Below are 18,533 nucleotides of genomic sequence, written 5' to 3' on the forward strand. Positions count from 1 at the left end.
CATTACATGTGACTGCATCCAAAGAAGATTCATATAATGTATGGATTGATCCGTTTGAGTTTTTTTCCTCCCTTTCCTTGCTGCTATAATTTTTATATCTCATTTTACCTCTGTAATTAAGACAGGTCTGGTAGGTATTTAAATTAGCCCGGCTTTCATCTCTATCACACATTCATTTCAAAACTTTTATGAATATTTAATAGAGGTTTTATAATTCATGGTGATGTGATGAACAGCCTTTTGGCCGTTAAGTCAATTGACAGAAAGGGAGAGGGGAGGGGGTTGAATGAGAAAGAAATCTCTCTTCAGGCAGAAATAATAACGATTCTATTTCTGTACCTAGATTGGTGATTACACAGTCACCTGTTTCCACATTAAACTTTGATGATAAATTACTCAGCAACCATGATAATATCAGAAGTTTTACTGGCCAGAACAAATTGCCAGTAATTGCTTGCGTGATAAAGAGAAGGCACTGTTTCTCAGCCTCTTCTCTTCCCCCCCTCCACCCAACACACACACCTCCTAGGGACTAGTTGCAGCCCTACAATATTGATCTTTCTCTTGTCATTCTCCTCCCTTTCTCTTCCTCCCCTTTCTGTTTGGTTTCAAAGGCAGCACTCCCGGACTTTAGGGGAATATATATTAACATACCCCGACTAAACATTAGGAATAACTTTCTGAAGGTAAGAGCCATGGCTAAGTGGAGATCTGAAGCTTGATCTCCCAGGTCTAACAATATGACCACTAAACGACAGTATCTAGCCACTAATAGGCATTGCAAGGGTGTGGGAGCATTCATCACCACCATCATCATCATCATCATCATTTTATTTATACCCCGCCCTCCCCAGACAAGACAGGGCTCAGGGCGGCTAACACCAAATATAAAACAAATTGATTGAAATACAACTTAAAAACTTTACAGATTGTTCTTTGCTGAAAGAAAATTACAGTGGTACCTTGGGTTAAGTACTTAATTCATTCCGGAGGTCCGTTCTTAACCTGAAACTGTTCTTAACCTGAAGCACCACTTTAGCTAATGGGGCCTCCCGCTGCTGCCACGCTGCTGGAGCACGATTTCTGTTCTCATCCTGAAGCAAAGTTCTTAACCCAAGGTACTATTTCTGGGTTAGCAGAGTTTGTAACCTGAAGTGTATGTAACCTGAAGCGTATGTAACCCAAGGTAGCACTGTATATGAAGATGATGTATAGATGGTATATGACACCAGTCCAGTTAGGGGAAATGTACAAAACCATTTCAAATTTATGTTGGAAGCGTAAGAAAAAGGAGGGGACATTTTATCATATGTGGTGGGATTGTAATGAAATTAAGAATTTTTGGGAAATGATATATAACAAATTGAAGAAAATGTTCCATCTAACACTTGATAAAAAACCTGAAGCATTTCTGTTAGGGATTGTAGGAAAAGACCTGCCAAGGAAGTTGAGAAATATATTCATGTATGCGACAACGGTGGTGAGAGTCTTATTAGCAGAAGGATGGAAGACTGAGGAAATCCCGGCTAAAGAATTATGACAAGATAAACTGATGGACTATGCAGAACTGGCAAAATTGGCACATAAACTTTGGGACAAGGATAACTGTGACTTTTAAGAGGAATTGGAACCTTTTACAAAGTACCTAAAGACGCAACAAAGTGAATTGGACTCCTTGGCAGGCTTTGAATAAACACTCACAAACTTTTTATTGATAATAATTAGTTAGATAAATTAAGGACTTACACAATTCTGTAACATGCAGAGAATAGCATTTATAGAGAAACCAGAAATTGGAACTGAGGGAAGTCAGGGGGCGGTGAGGAGGGCGGGTTGATTATGGGAGGGAGGGGGGGAAGGAAATATGAGGAAAAAAAGTAAGTATGATATGTTTTAAGATAATATGTTTAAGAAATTTTTAAAAAGAAGAAGAAGAAAAGAAATACAACTTAAAAACAAGATTAAAATACAACATTAAATTAAAATGCAGCCTCATTTCAGCAGAAACTCAAAAACTTTTTGGGGGATGAAAACATCAAGTCTTCACCAAGGCTAACTATCCAGACTGGTCCTACATGGGCCAGAAAAAAGCCAGGGAAGTCCCCAGATAGGAGTGCTATCACAGAAGGAGAAAGGAAAAAAAGAAACAGGGGGAGGGGATCAAGTTAATTCCAGGCCAAAAGCCAGGTGGAACAACTCTGTCTTACAGACCCTGCGGAAAGAAATCAGATCCTGCAGGGTCCTGGTCTCATGAGACAGAGCGTTCCACCAGGCTGGGGCCAGTGTTGAAAAGGCCCTGGCTCTGGTTGAGGCTAATCTGACCTCTTTAGGGCCCAGGACCTCCCAGGGTGTTGCTCTTTATGGACCTTAAGGTCCATAATAAACACCAGCAAGAACTTTCTGAAGATAAGAGCAGTTCAACAATGGAACAGTCTCCCTCAGGAGGTTGTGGACTCTCCTTCCTTTGGAGGTTTTAAAGCAGAGGCTGGATGGCCATCTGCCATGGGCGCTTTAGTTGACATTCCTGAATTCCAGGGGGTTGGACTGAATGAATTCTCAGGGTCCCTTCCAACTCTACCATTCTATGATGTCAATAATTCTGCTCCTTCCCCAGCTGCTGCTGTTTTGTATTTATATTATTTGTATTTATGTATTGATTAAACTTATTAGTCACTTACCACTCAAAGGTATTCAAGCAACTTTCATTACATTCTTAATAATGTGGGAGGGGGAGCAGAGAGGGGGAATCATATAATGCATTAACATTTCATATAACATAAATTTCGGGAGGGATAAAGCACACCAGCCTCATAAAAAGTAACAAGCAACATTAGCAATATTCAAACAATAAACAAAACAAGGCACACACACCCATCATTACCAGATATACAAATCCTCAACCCCCTCTGGGGTCCAGCTCACTTTGACCCAACATTTTATTTTTATAAGAGAGGCACAGAGGACTCAGTTAAATTCAAGGCGATCCACACTTTAAACAGACTCTTTTCCACTCCCTGTTGTTCAAGGAAGAGATGAGCTAGATTTTCTCATAAAATCATTTCCCCTCCGCTTTGAGGAATTTTCTGAGGTGTTTCACTACAAAAAGAAGGCCAACTTTGCAGAATTTCGCCTGGATATTCTCCTACATTTTTCATGGCAGTCACCATTTTCCCCTGCAAAACATACACACATACAAAATAAAAATTAAAAAAATACCCTGAAAGAATGCAAGGTCCAAAATCAGGTGGGTGATGTAAAATGGTAGCCAGGCTGCCAAGACAAAAAATGACTGTTACCACTTGGGGGAGGGAGACAGAAAGGAGTTGGGCTACTGTCAATGTTAATGGTGAGCACCATCTGTGGCAGAATTTCTCATCCTCCTTGAGAAATTTTGCCAAATAGTCTCCCAAATTTCATTGCCCACAAATAAGATAGAGAGATTTGAGAGGTTGCCTGTGCACAGCGCTAGCACAATCCAAATGAATTGTCACAATCAAATGCATGTTAAGTTTATTTAATTCTCATTGATTTCAGTGAATGTGTATAAAGGTGGTTGATCTATATCTATACAGTGGTGCCCCGCAAGACGAATGCCTCGCAAGATGAAAAACTCGCTAGACGAAAGGGTTTTGCGGTTTTTGAGCTGCTTCGCAAGACGAATTTCCCTATGGGCTTGCTTCGCAAGACGAAAACGTCTTGCAAGTTTGTTTCCTTTTTCTTAACACCGTTAATACAGTTGCGACTTGACTTCGAGGAGCAACTCATAGAACGCGGTGTGGTAGCCTTTTTTGAGGTTTTTGAAGACTTTGGTGATTTTTGAAGCTTTTCCAAAACTTTCCCGACACCGTGCTTCGCAAGATGAAAAATTCGCTAATGAAAAAACTCGCGGAACGAATTAATTTCGTCTTGCGAGGCACCACTGTATCTAACTAACTAACCATCTTCTTTTATGCGTATTTATTTCTTAATTAGAGCTGGGACGCTACTGCAATGAAGCTGGTTCAAAATGACATTGGGAAACATAGCTGTTTTCCTCTGGCAAAAGCCAACAACGTTTCCACTAGAGTCGACTCAGGATGCAACAAAAACATACACAGAGCCTTGCTGGATCCAGCCCCAAAAAACATGTCACCCAATGCCCTCTTCTAAGAGGTTTTAGGGTTGCAGAGTTAACATAACTGATACAGAGATGTCCACGTACACCAAGGTTGCTTTCAACTGAAATGGCTTGTAACCTAAACACCTTTGTACCAAGTATTTGATTAATCTTTTGATTTGCTGCCTTGAGTCTCAGACATTATCATAAGAAACTATATAGTACAGTGGTACCTCGGGTTACATACGCTTCAGGTTACGTACGCTTCAGGTTACAGAATCCCCTAACCCAGAAATAGTGCTTCAGGTTAAGAACTTTGCTTCAGGATAAGAACAGAAATTGTGCTCCAGCGGCGCGGCGGCAGCGGGAGGCCCCATTAGCTAAAGTGGTGCTTCAGGTTAAGAACAGTTTCAGGTTAAGAACGGACCTCCAGAACGAATTAAGTACTTAACCCGAGGTACCACTGTATAAGCCAAGCCTGCAGGATCAGGCCACCAACCCATCCATTCAAGCTTCCTGCTCTGTGAAAAAAATGTTCAAGTAGAATCGAAGCAGAAGATCACTCTCCCATCCTGAGTTTTGCATCAATTGAATGTTGGAAGATTCAGGACGGATAAAATAAATAGTTCAACTATGGAACTCATGTCCACAGGATGCAGTGATGGCCACCAACTTGGATGGGTTTAAAATTCATGGAGGAGAGGGCTATCAATGGCTACTAGCCATGCTCTGCTCTCCACAGCTTGAAGGCAGCAATGCTTCTGAATGCCATTTGCTGGAAACCACGGGATGGAAAAGTGCTCACGTGATCAAATCCTGCTTGCTGGTTTCCCATAAGGAACTCTCCAGCCACTGTGAGAGCAGGATGCCAGGAGTTCAGCCTACACTCGAGTAGGACCCTGGTAGAGACACATGCCCGACTGGCATGTTCTCTCCCTCCTGGTCGATCGTTCGGGAGCTTCATAAGCTTTCTTCAGCCCGAACATCACAGCGACCGATGCCAACCAACACCGGCACACTTCGGGATCCGCAGAGTTTGCGCAGCATGCGTGTGACAGACCTCAGCAACTCAGCATTTTGGCTAATCTACTTTATTTACATATAAACACACACGAAGCACTGCAACATGGCTCCCTCTCTCTCTAGCATCAGACAGCAAAGAGAAAAACAACAAAGGACAACAGCCCTACTTCACAGAACACAGTAACACAAGCATCCTGTTTCCATCACTTCCCACTCTGTGGAGTCAAAACATATACCGTCACGTGAAAGACAACAATCCCATAAATCACAGAGCAGGAATTCTAACAGGTCATTGGTCTGACCCAACAAGCTGTTCTTATGATCTTTTTGTCCCTAATTGGTATGTAGAAGCATAGCTGTATCCAACTGTGAAGGTAGAGCACAGAGGCGGATTTAGGGGAGTGTGAACGGTTTGATGTGCAATGTCAGGAGCACCGCAAGGATGAAGTGGAGCAAGAAAGGCAAATCAGCAGTGAATTTTGGCCATGCACAGGACACTGCTGAAATTTTAGACCTCAAGATCCACCACTGTAGAGCCATTGATAATCGGAACCTCCCTGAATTTATCCAGTCTTATTTTAGAACCATCCAAGTTGGTGACTGCAATGGGTATGAGTTACTCGTGCGTAAACTGGTGCCTTTCTCGGTTAATTTGCCTTGTTAAAACTTTCTGACTGTGCAGCCCCTTCTCATGGTGGCTGCCTCAGTCACTGTCAGAATCCGTCAGTGGGCGTTTCTTGAACCTCTTCCAACATAAAAGTTGTTTGACACCCAGTCTCCTCCTCCTCTCACTGCACAGGAGTCTTCTGCGCAGGGAAGGCGTGGGTAGCGGAGGACCTGGGCTCTCCTCACTGACGTCCAGTGAAGAGTCCCTGAGCCCTCTCTCCACTTCCCCCGTCTGCCTCCCTTTATCCCCAGTGTTGCGCTGATTGGCTTCCCCCTCTCCTGAGCTGTTTCTCCCCCTGCTGCTGGGTCCTTCGCCAGCATCATCTGGGAGCCTCCCCTTAGCCTCTCGCTCCGATGTCAGTTCCCTGACAGTGACCATCATTGCTTCCTCTTGGATGCTTCCTCATGAGCACTGTTACAGATTGCATGTGGAATTTCTGTAAGCTTTTTATTTACATACCAAATGACTAGCAGGTCATGGAACGGGCCATGGAACATGATTGCTGGACCATGTTTGCTAGTTGGGTGACATGCTCCAAGGGTCTGCTCTAGGATTAAATGTCAAGCTAGAGAAAGAGAAGAGAGCTCAGATCCATAAGCCCAGATTGTCTTCCTTCAGCTGGTAGGCACAACTGCGCATTAAAACCCGCTCCACTGCTTGGCAACTGCCCAGTTGCTTCTCTCTCCTGACTGCTGGCTAGAATGCCTAATAGGCATAAATGTACTACAAACGGAGCCCACATGGATTTTAGCACATTTAGATCCTGAATAATTTAAATAATTTGATTCCAACAACGTGGGATTGATTCAAATAAGCAAATGTTTACAGGGGGGTGATGTGGAGAAATTTATCCAATGATCGTTCTTTTTCCCCTTCCCGACTTCCTTCCTTCCCTCCATAATATGAGCTTGCAGATTGCCTGTGCTGAATTTAAATAGTGCGAGTTGGAATTATTGAATACACGCTCATAAAAAAAGGTTGGAAGGGACATCACAGGTAATCTGGTCCAACAGCTACCCCCCAGCCCTGGAGAAGCAGGATGTGAGATCTTCAGAGCTCAGGCAAGGGAACATATGGCTGCAATGCCAAGTGAATCTCATTTAGTTCAAGCAATGGGATAGAGCATAGGCACAGCAATGGAGACAATGAATGGGACACAAGGAAGAGAGTATTTAGATAACAGGACTACACACAGTTCTTCATTATTATTTTCAATATAAGAAGAGCCCTTCTGGATCAGGCTAATGGCCCATTTGGTCCAGCATCCATTTGGTCCAGCATACAAGAAAGAAGATTCCACCTAAACATTAGGAAGAACTTCCTGACAGTAAGAGCTGTTCGACAGTGGAATTTGCTGCCAAGGAGTGTGGTGGAGTCTCCTTCTTTGGAGGTCTTTAAGCAGAGGCTTGACAACCATATGTCAGGAGTGCTCTGATGGTGTTTCCTGCTTGGCAGGGGGTTGGACTCGATGGCCCTTGTGGTCTCTTCCAACTCTATGATTCTATGATTCTATGATTCTATGATCCATAGATCTCACCGTAGCCAACCAGATGCCAATGGGAAGTCATCAAGCACTGTTCCCCCCCCCCCCCGTGGTTGCCCACTAATGGTATTCAGAAGCATCACTGCCTCTGACCATGGAGGCAAAACATAGGCATTGTGTCTACTAGCCATCAATAGTCCTCTCCTCCACAAATTTGTCCAATCCTCTTTTAGAGCCATCCAAGTTGGTGGCCATCAAGGACTCTTCTGGGAGCAAGTTCCACCTGTTTAATTACATGCTGTGTGATGAATCCTGAATCTTCCCACATTCAGCTTCATTGCAAAGCCATGAGTTGTAGTGATATGAAAGGGAGAGGGAGGGAAAGTTTCCCCTATCAACTTTCTCCATCCATGCACAATTTCATAAACTTCTATCATGTCACCTCTTACCTGAAATGCACCTCCCCTTAGCATTGAAATATGCCTCTCCTTAGTCCTCCATCCCATTCATTGCAAGATCCCTGGTTGGTTGGGATCACCCCGTGATGAATTCAAGGACTTGTAAAAATGGCTTTGATGACACTTTAAAGAGACCTCAAGGTTCTGGTGCAGGTTACTGAACCTGAGAATGGGACTGAAACCATTTTGGGTATTTTGGCCATGGAGGAAGGCATGTCAAGCAAAGAATATCAACAATATTTCAGCTACGGCAAAACTGAAAGTGAATTTGGAGGTTCCAGTTCAGAGGCAACATGTTATGCATTTTAAGTAAAGGCAAGACAGCCAATAAGATTAGTAGCAAAACGTATTAGGGAGAGTTTCAGATATCCACTGCAAAAATTGCACTAAATGTGAAGGAAACATCTATAGGATTTTACTGGGGGGGAATTAGATAGACATGATTTTGTATGAGGAAGGGGAAAGAATTGTCAAAGATCTCTGTTCATTCATCAACTTTTCCTACTGAAATTACGGTTATTATCAATTCTGAAAATAAGATTTCCAAGCTCTAATTTCAATTCATACTTTTCTAAAGCAAACAGTATTCCTCAGCATGGTTTGCTTGTTTTTTAAAAGACTGAGCTGAAAGAAATAAGTGTTAAATTTAAAGTTAAGTCATGGTCAAGACTGCTTTAAAAACATCAGTTAATAGACAGAATCTGTCTGTTCATTTCTATGTATGCTTGCTCTGTTTGACATTTTGCACACCCTATTCTTCCCGGTGGATTCATGATCTTTTTATCTACCCCTGCCCCCATGAGTCCTATTTTATCCCCCCTCCCCAAAAAAGTAAACTCTGGTGAGAAAACCTCTGCAGCTATTTTTCTGAAACTTGTCGGGCAGGTTTCATGCATTCAGGAGTGACCATGCCTGCAATTTGCATCCAATTCTAGCAGGGAATAAACCAAACTCTTCAAAAATAATAATAAAGGCATCTTGCATGAAGTTCTCTGAATATAACTGCCTACAATTTGTCAGGCTTGATTCATTCTGGAGGGGGTCCCATGCCTGAAAATTTTGTCCACTTCTGTGAAAAGGAAAACATTCATTCAGGGCCGTCTTACCCATAGGCGCTAGGGGTGTGGGGCACCCGGGTGCCAGGCTCTCAGGGGCGCCAGGCTGAGAGTCTGGGGCCAAGATTTGGAGTCTGGGGATTGGGAAGAGCTGACAGCTGCCGCCGAGTGGAGCAGAGCCCGTTGGAGCACTGCAGCTCTTCTGCTGCGGGCGAGCAAGGCGCTGAGGCAGCCGGCCGGCTCTGCCCTCCTGCATGTCCAGGATTGGTAGGCAGTCGAGAGGCCCGGCCAGTGCACACTGCTCACATGAGGCACCCGGCTTTGCTCAGTCACCGCCACCGCCGCCTCGGGCTCAACTGTTGTTGCGCTGGGCTCTGCTTGCCCCTCCCCCAGGTGCCCAGCCCCGGCCTTGCTCTGCTGCTGCTGCCGCCTCGGCCTCCTCTGTTGTTCTTAAGGCCCTAAAAAAGTCAACAACTTTGGGGTCCCCCCCCTAAAAAAGGTCAACAACTCTGGGCAACCTGGGTGGGGTTTTGATCTTTGCACCCCGGCGCCTCATATGCTTAAGACGGCCCTGCATTCATTTTTAGTAAATCTAATTTGGATCCAAGTAATAAGTGAAATTGGGGGAGGCGGGGTTGGAGTGTTTCCAAAACTATAGAAACAGATATAATTTGAAGCCTATGATCCATGCACATGCTTAATATATTCATGTCAAACATTCAAACCATTTTTGCTCAAAAAAGGAAGAAAAGAAGAAAATGGTGACTGGTTGAACTGATAAAATTGCTGTAATTGTCATGAGATATTAATAACCACACCAAACACCATGGACTGCTTGCTTTTTAACAATTTCATCTTGAAGTTATCCAAACTTAAAAATGTAAGATGATCTTGCTACGTCAGGCCAATGGCTCATTTAGTCCAACATTCTGTTCTCACAGTGGCCAACATGTTTCCTGTGGAAAGCCTGTGAAGAGAACATTAGTGCAACATCACTCTGTCCACCTGTAATTCTCAGAAATTGGTATTCAGAGGCATATTGCCTCTGTGGCAGGCAAAAATTCAACAGGCTAAATGTTCCCTAGTATGGAAATTAATGGAACAAGTTACACCTGCTGACATTCTGTCTGTCGGATATCTTATTACCCATGTGTGGCCCCGATTTATATTTGAACATTCCACCCTACCTACAAAAGAGGATACGAATCTGCACATACAACAAAGTGTATGCAAATACTGTGCAAATTTGTGTCTCATTGGGAAGTGGGCTCGCATGCCTAATGTATGTATAATTAATGGGACCCAGTAAAGCACGTTTTAGCATTCCTAGACCCCTGATGAAGTCAAAAACAAATTCAGCCCTGTTTGGAGAAAGATTCAAGGTAGGAGTTAGCACCACATAGGGAGTTAAGACCCTAAAGGCGGTCCAGCTGGAATTAAGAACCAGATCATCTGAAGAACCCTGTAAAGATTATCTTTGCCCTCACAACCCTATATTTACTCATTTGTAGGGCGCTCTTGAACTGTGGTGGCCATTTCAGATTCCTGAAACTGGGGAATGCATTTTAAAAAGAGGGTGGGGCATTGTAGAGACCTTCAACGGGGAGTACACACATACTGTGGGACACGGGTGGTGCTGTGGGTTAAACCACAGAGCCTAGGACTTGCCGATCGGAAGGTCGGTGGTTCGAATCCCCGCAATGGGGTGAGCTCCCGTTGCTCGGTCCCTGCTCCTGCCCACCTCGCAGTTCGAAAGCACATCAAAGTGCAAGTAGATAAATAGGTATCGCTCCAGTGGGAAGGTAAACAGCGTTTCCATGTGCTGCTCTGGTTCACCAGAAGCGGCTTAGTCATGCTGGCCACATGACCCGGAAGCTGTACACCGGCTCCTTCGGCCAATAAAGCGAGATGAGCGCCGCAACCCCAGAGTCATCCGTGACTGGAGCTATTGGTCAGGGCTCCCATTAACTTTAAACACATACTGTGGCAAAAGAGAGCTTCGTGTATGGTTCTAAAAGAGTGGAAAAACTGCCACCTTCTTCTCCTTTAAACCAAAGTTTAAACCCAAGTGCAGATTTGTGTTTATCCTCTTCCCACAGAACAACCGTATTCCTCAGAACATAGTATTTCTGATGCTCCTTCCTCCAGGTCATTGTGTGCATTGTTACTCAGGGCTAGGAGCATGACAAGATGTCCTCTGACTTCCAGTGTTCAAGGGCTCACTTCTGCCATTGGAATTAGGCTCCATGGCTCAACACTCACAGGCCACCCCTCAGACAAAACCCTGACCCTGAAATTTAGCTCTGTGGGGAAAAAAGGATGTCCACGAGAGCTGCCTTCTCCTCTCCTCTCATTTCCAGAAACAATGTGTATTTTGGTCGGGAACCATTAACAACTATGTTAACTCCATGTGACAGCTGATTAATTTTGGTTTAAGGTTATGAATACAAAACAAAGTACGCTGGTATGTAACGTGAATTTTAATGATGTCACAGCCCTAGTAAAAGATGAGAAAGATAATTTAATTTGCTTTCTCGGAAAGGTCAGTACTCCTGAGATGAAATTTCCCCTAAGGGTATCATTGGCCCCCTTCTCTTCAGTTCTCCTTTGCTCTGAGAAGTGCGCATTATATTTAAAGCCAAGTGTATCTGCTCTTCCCGTTCTTTGTTGTCAGGGGAAGGCAAACCAGCTGGGAAGCAGGAGCGATGTGAGGGATAAAAGGGAGACTGAGCCTTAAACAATACTTCATTGACCATCTCCTTGGTTTCCATCTATTCATGTCCATCCTGCATATAGGACAAGTTGACATCTAATGGATTAAAGCAGACTTCCTCAGCTAGGTGTTTTGGACTGCAAGTCCCATCAGCCTCGCTCTGTGTGGCAATGATCAGAGGCAATGGGATCTGTAGTCTGAAACAATTTGGAAAAGGCTCATTTAGAATTAAAGGTGAGGACCAATTATTGCTCCAATGCTATTGGGAGGAGTCTCCAAAAATGCAAGTAGAGTCAAAAAGGTCATTACAGTGGTACCTTGGGTTACAGACGCTTCAGGTTACAGACTCCGCTAACCCAGAAATAGTACCTTGGGTTAAGAACTTTGCTTCGGGACGAGAACAGAAATCGTGCAGTGGTGGCACAGCAGCAGCGGGAGGCCCCATTAGCTAAAGTGGTATCTCAGGTTAAGAACAGTTTCAGGTTAAGGATGGACCTCCAGAACGAATTAAGTTCTTAACCCGAGGTACCACTGTACTACGTCTGCCTACAAGAGGGTAGCAAATGCGTGGGGTGTCTATCACCAGCTGCACTGAAAACAAAATTGTTGCTGCTGTGGTTAAAGTCCACCTTTTCTCCAGTCTAGGACTCAAGGTGGCTTACACAGTTAAAACAGAACAAGCTAAAAATGTAAGGGAAATCGTTAAAATGCAGTTAAGCAGTAAATAGAATTAAAATAATCTGAAAAGATCAATCTGGAGCACAGACAACAGTCATTTCCCAAAGGGCTGTTTGAATAGAAAGGTCTTCACCTGCCAGCGGAGGGCAGCAAGGAGAGAGCCAGTCTGGTTTCTCTAGGGAAGGTGTTCCAAAGTCTGGGTGCAGCCCCCAAGAAGGCCCTGTCACATAACCCCAACACAAATGGTGGGGCCAGGAAAAGGGCCTCCTCTGAAGATCTCAGTATTTGGGCAGGTTTGTATGAGGTAATATGGTCTTTTAGATTGTGGCACAGGGGTTAGCTGCGAATGTAGGGGCACATCCAGGTCATTGCTCCCACACCTTACGTCAAAGGTTTGTTCTGCTCTACGTGTGGGCCAGTGAGATGGCAGCATAATTTTTCTTTTCTTTTTAAAAATAGATATAGACAGGGCTCCCCCTCTTTTTTTTCTTCAGTCAGAACTCGACAGAACTCAGTTCCGGCATTTCTCTGGTGGGTGGCATTGCCATTATAAGAGAACAACTAAGGCGTTCATGGTGAGTTCCGGCACCTCTTTTTCTAGACTAATAACACTGGTTATAGGCCAGACTTTCATTTTAAAAAAAAACATGTCAAGGTGGTATACAACATAAAAACACAACATTGCAATAAGTTCAATAAAAGCACAATGGCAACAAATTCACAGATAATACTGCTCTCAACAATTTTACTGCTAAACTGCTGAGAGACGATGGATGTGCTGTGCAGGGAAACATTAGCTTAGGACAAACATGCTAAAATTTATACAAAGAAAGCAAACAAACAGAAGTCTCAAGGAGGATTTTTTCCACGTGCAATTAAAATCTGACATTTCCACCTGTAGGATTGGGTACAGGGATGAAGGAGAGGCTTAGGGACGACTCTAGACCTGTGCTGTAAGATCGGCTTGTAAATGCCTACCTCCTCAAGCTCCACAGCTTTCACCAGAAACACACATCCCCCTTTTCCAGAAGCTGTTCGTTTCTCCTTGTAAAAGTGACTACTTCAAAATGGGCAGGGGGGCGGGACACAAATATAAAGCGAGCTAAAGCTGCTGCATAGAGTACCCAATCACCTCTTGATCAATCACAGCCCCCCCCCCCGCAAAACAACAGCAACAAAAACAAAAACTAACCAAACAACCCACGACATTTTGTTTCGTGATCTGTGGCAGGGTTTAGAAAAACTGCAAAACTAATTATTGCCTGCAGCTGTCACACCGATTTGTGTAGAAAAGGAAACTGTTGGTTAAAAGATCTCCAACCCGCAATCCTTGTGGGCTTTGCACTACATTTTGACAAGTGTCTGGAAATGGAGAACCTGCATTTCCTTAAACTAATCTGTTTTATTTTTTATGTGGTATGCAAATAAACGAAACATATGTACACAGCAAGATGCAGCATGTGAAAGAGAGGTGCTGGATTTCATCCGATATTAATCCAGAACCAATGAGCAGAAGAGAGGGTGGCATTCAATGTCGTGTGAGTGGGACTTTTCTCCCTCTCCTTTTCTTCTGCCTGCAGACCCCACAATCCCAAATTACTTCACAGCATCCTTCAACCTCATGGTCAGGGATGATGGGAGATGTAGTGGCAAAACACCTAGAGGCCGCCAGGTTAGTAAAGGCCGGTTAATGTAACCCTGAGATTACATAGATTACCACAGCAGTGCTTGCAAAGGCTCTGACATTCAGCTGATCCTTGGCACTTGCAACATCCTGCTGTCCCTTTGCAAGTGCTGGTGACCACACAGCAGGCACCACCCACCAGCTAGTTGTCAGCAGCTGCAAAGCCCTGCTCTTCTTTTGCAAGTGTCAATGGTCACTGCAGCACTTGCAAAGGCATGCTGATCAGCTGTGGTGCCTGCAAATTGGACTTTCAGCAGAAACTTACCACCTTTACCTGCCCTGCATCTTATCTCATATATGTTGTCAAGTGTTTGTTTGTTTACTTTATATACCACCCTTCATCACAAGATCTCAGGGTTGTTGTTGTTGTTTAGTCATTTAGTCGTGTCCGACTCTTCGTAACCCCATGGACCAGAGTATGCCAGGCACTCCAGTCTTCCACTGCCTCTTGCAGTTTGGTCAAATTCATGCTGGTAACTTCGAGAACATTGTCCAACTATCTCGTCCTCTGTCGTCCCCTTCTCCTTGTGCCCTCAATCTTTCCCAACATCAGAGCCTTTTCCAGGGAGTCTGCTTTTCTCATGAGGTAGCCAAAGTATTGGTGCCTCAGCTTCACGATCTGTCCTTCCAGTGAGCACTCGGGGCTGATTTCCTTCAGAATGGATAGGTTTGATCTTCTTGCAGTCTATGGGATTCTCAAGAGTCTCCTCCAGCACCATAATTCTAAAGCATCAATTCTTTGGCAATCAGCCTTCTTTATGGTCCAGCTCTCACTTCCATACATCACTACTGGGAAAACCATAGCTTTGACTATACAGACCTTTGTTGGCAAGGTGATGTCTCTGCTTTTTAAGATGCTGTCTAGGTTTGTCATGGCAAAGGGGCTTAAATGACTCAGAGAAGTTATGAGCTATGTCGTGCAGGGCCACCCAAGATGTACAGGTCATAGTGGAGAGTTTTGACTAAATGTGATCCACCTGGAGCAGGAACCGGCAAGCCATTCCAGTATCCCTGCCAAGAAAACTCCATGGGCAAGATCTCAAGGTAGTTTACAGGCTACAAGGCTAAAACAACAAAGTTGTTACAGTTAAGGTCATTTTGAATCCCAATTCTGTCTTGTGGCATTAGCTGCCCACCCCAGTTTGGATGATCATCTAGCCCAAGCTGCTACAATACAGAGAATTGACTGGCCACTGTGAGGAGAGAGTGCTGGACTTAGATGGGCCCCCTTTGTCCTCACCTGGCAGCCAGGCTTGCGTTATGCCTCTGGATTGCATAAAGACATAGGGCAAGTAGGTGTGGCTTGGCCAAAATTGCCTCATGGGCCAACTGGGGACACTTGCTGGGCTGAGCCTTCAGACCAGAGGTCTTCTACCTGTGAGCTAGACGGCAGAAGCTTCTTTCCTCTGACTGAGATACCGTGGTACCTCTGGTTGCAAACGGGATCCATTCCAGAGGCCTGTTCGCAACATGAAAGGAACACAACCTGCAGCGGCGCGTCTGCACACACACGGGTTGTGATTCGCCAATTCTGTGCATGCGTGTGATGTCATTTTGTGCGTCTCTGTATGTGCAAGCGGTGAAACCCTGAAGTAACCCTTCAGGGGCGCCGACTTATAAAAAACATTGGGGGAGCCCGTGAAAGCTCATGAATAATAAATAAGCTCATGAATATGCAGATAAAGTGGTGCCGCCTCCTCGTGAGCGAATAGGGGAGAGCGTGCTGCGCCTATTAATCAGCTCCGAAGGAAATTGGGTGGAGCTTTTGCTCGGGAGGGAGGGCAGGAGGCATGCAGCCCGACCCTGTGCATTTTGGGCTGGGGGAGGGGCGGCGGTGGCGCTCTGCTGGAGGGGTGCCCGAGATTATTGGGGGGCGGAGCCCCCCCAAACGAATTTTTGAGGGGGCTCGGGCCCCCTCAGGCCCCATGGAGTCAGCGCCTATGTAACCCTTTCTGGTACTTCTGGGTCACCGTGGGACGTAAACTGAAAGAACATAACGTGAAGCAGACATAACATGAGGTATGACTGTATTTCTGTTCAGAAACAAATGCATTTCCTTATAATCTCAAAGTATACCTTAGCATTATCCATAAGATTATGGGGTGCTTATTTAGACTAAGGCATTGAACACACACACACAGTGCTAAATTTGGACACACTCTTTATGTTCAATCTTCCGGGCACTTTCCAACAGCACAGAATTTCCTTTCAAAAGGAGACAATGGAAACAAACGTTTAATGTGCAGGTTGCTCTTGGGAAGGTAATAGTTTCCTCTTGTATCGAAGGGAAGAGGGGGCAGCCTTCACTTTTCAACCTGCCTCCTTACCGCCTGCCGAGTAAGAAATGAAATCCTGTCAGGCATGACGAGGCACGAATCACGGCTACCTCTGTCCATAAAAGTAAAGCAAGGAAAGGTGGGGGGAAAGGGAGGGGGGAGCCTGGAACCTGAAAACCGAAGCTATTTAATTTAATCAGTTTTAATTCTAGCAATTACACAAACCCATAGACTGAAATGCCAACTCTCAGCAGGATGCAAACAAATAAATAAAAGTTGCATAGCTAACTTTTTCTCTTTTTTTGTTCCTTGAAAGGATTGGTTTGGGTGGATGGATTGCTGAGAGCACTAGATGAAGGCTAGGCTAGCATGCCAGATGTTGCAGGTGTGAGACAGAGATGCAGAATACTGGAGGGGGGGTATTGCATTGGATTTGGGTTGAACACATACACAGCTTCATGTCCTCCTCACAAACTCTTTGCCTATGCCATGAGGACTTTGTAAAGTTGTTTGCTATGTGGTGATCTCAGAGGGTGTCCGTATTTTAGTGAGGGGAGCAGGTTTGTCAATGACTGACAGCAGCAATTCTGACCCATTGCAATGGGGTTAGACTAGATGACTCTTGGGATCCGTTCGAATTCTGTGATTCTATGATTCTAGTATCAGGGAACCAGTGGTGCCTGTTGGGCCTGGTGGGGTGGAAGGCAGGAAGGCCAACAGGAGGTGGAACCAGAGCCAATAACAGGTAGATGCAGCTAACTGTAGTTTTGTCGCCATCCTCCTCCCTGATGAATTCTGCATGGGAACAAAGGGGCTAAGGAAGAAGAACCAGACAGCCAGTGCCACATGCTGAATTAGATGCAAGTAAGAAAGCTGGCGCTGTGGTCTAAACTACTGAGCTTCTTGGGCTTGCCGATCAGAAGGTCAGCAGTTTGAATCCCCGCGACGGGGTGAGCTCCGGTTGCTCAGTCCCTGCTCCTGCCCACCTAGCAGTTTGAAAGCTCGTCAAAGTGCAAGTAGATAAATAGGTACCGCTCCAGCGGGAAGGTAAACGGCGTTTCCGTGTGCTGCTCTGGTTCGCCAGAAGTGGCTTAGTCATGCTGGCCACATGACCCAGAAGCTGTACATTGGCCCCCTCGGCCAATAAAGCGAGATGAGTGCCGCAACCCCAGAGTCGGTCACGACTGGACCTAATGGTCAGCAGTCCCTTTACCTTTGCCTTTAATAAGGCTGGCAGGTGGTGGCTGAATGAGAACAGGTGGAGGTTGTTGGGGTGATGCCCTGTTCACTCTACTGGATAAGCCTCCTTTGCAGGGAATGCATTTTGGGTAGTAATTAGTGCAGGATTACCCAAACTTGGGCCTCCAGCCGTTTTCATATTGCAGCTCCTTAGCTAGCAGGACCAGTGGTCCAGGATGATGGGAACTGTAGTCAAAAAACAGCTGGAGACCTAAGTTTGGGAAACCCTGGGTTAGAGAATTGGACTTAGAATAAAGATGGGGAAGGAATTTGATTCACTTTTGAAGTGGAGCTTCATTAACTATGGACCCCAAAATCTGGGACCCCAACATTGGTTTTTGGGTGACCCCATGACCCACAGGTTTGAGAGGCTATTGCTCCGTTTGTGGGGTGCTACAAAATGTGGGGTTTTCACTACAAAATGCTACAAAATGACTACTGAACTTTGGCACCAGTTTCGAGGGGATTGGCAACCTTTGGCTTTGGGGTGTTAACTATGAATTTGGGTTTGACATATCAATTACTCCATTTGTGGGGCACTACAAAATGTGAGGTTTCGCTACAAAATGACTACAAAACTTTGGCACCGGTTTCGAGGGGATCCCAGATTTGGGGGTTCATAGTTAATGAAGCTTTGCAATGGACTCATCTGACCCGACATGCTTGAACTTTTCTGTAGATCAGATTACACACACCTCTAATTTTGCTCTGGATTTTACAACTCAGTTTTAGTAGACAAGAAATGTACACAAAAATGGATAGCTTAGTTGGTAGAGCATGAGACTCTTAATCTCAGGAACATGGGTTTGAACCCCACATTGGGCAAAAAGTCCTCTTTTGCAGGAGATTGGACTAGATGACCCTCATGGACCCTTCCAACTCTGTGGTTCTGTAATTCTATGTGCTTTATGTAAAATGTGAATGGGAAAGGTGTATTTTATTTTACTGGTGAATGCATTGAATGTACAAAGGTTTCCATATACACATTTCTTGGTGGAGGTTCCTACCTCTAGTGGTAGGTTAATAAGGTGGTAAGAGCTGTTTGACTGTGGAATGGACGTCCTTGGCATACTCTTCATTGGAGGTTTCTAACCAGAGGCTGGACATGGATGCTTTGGTTGAACTCACCTTCAGAAAGTTCTTCCCGATGTTTAGTTGGAA

This window comes from Podarcis bocagei, assembly GCF_964188305.1.
Source record: "Podarcis bocagei genome assembly, chromosome: 11".
Taxonomy (NCBI): domain Eukaryota; kingdom Metazoa; phylum Chordata; class Lepidosauria; order Squamata; family Lacertidae; genus Podarcis; species Podarcis bocagei.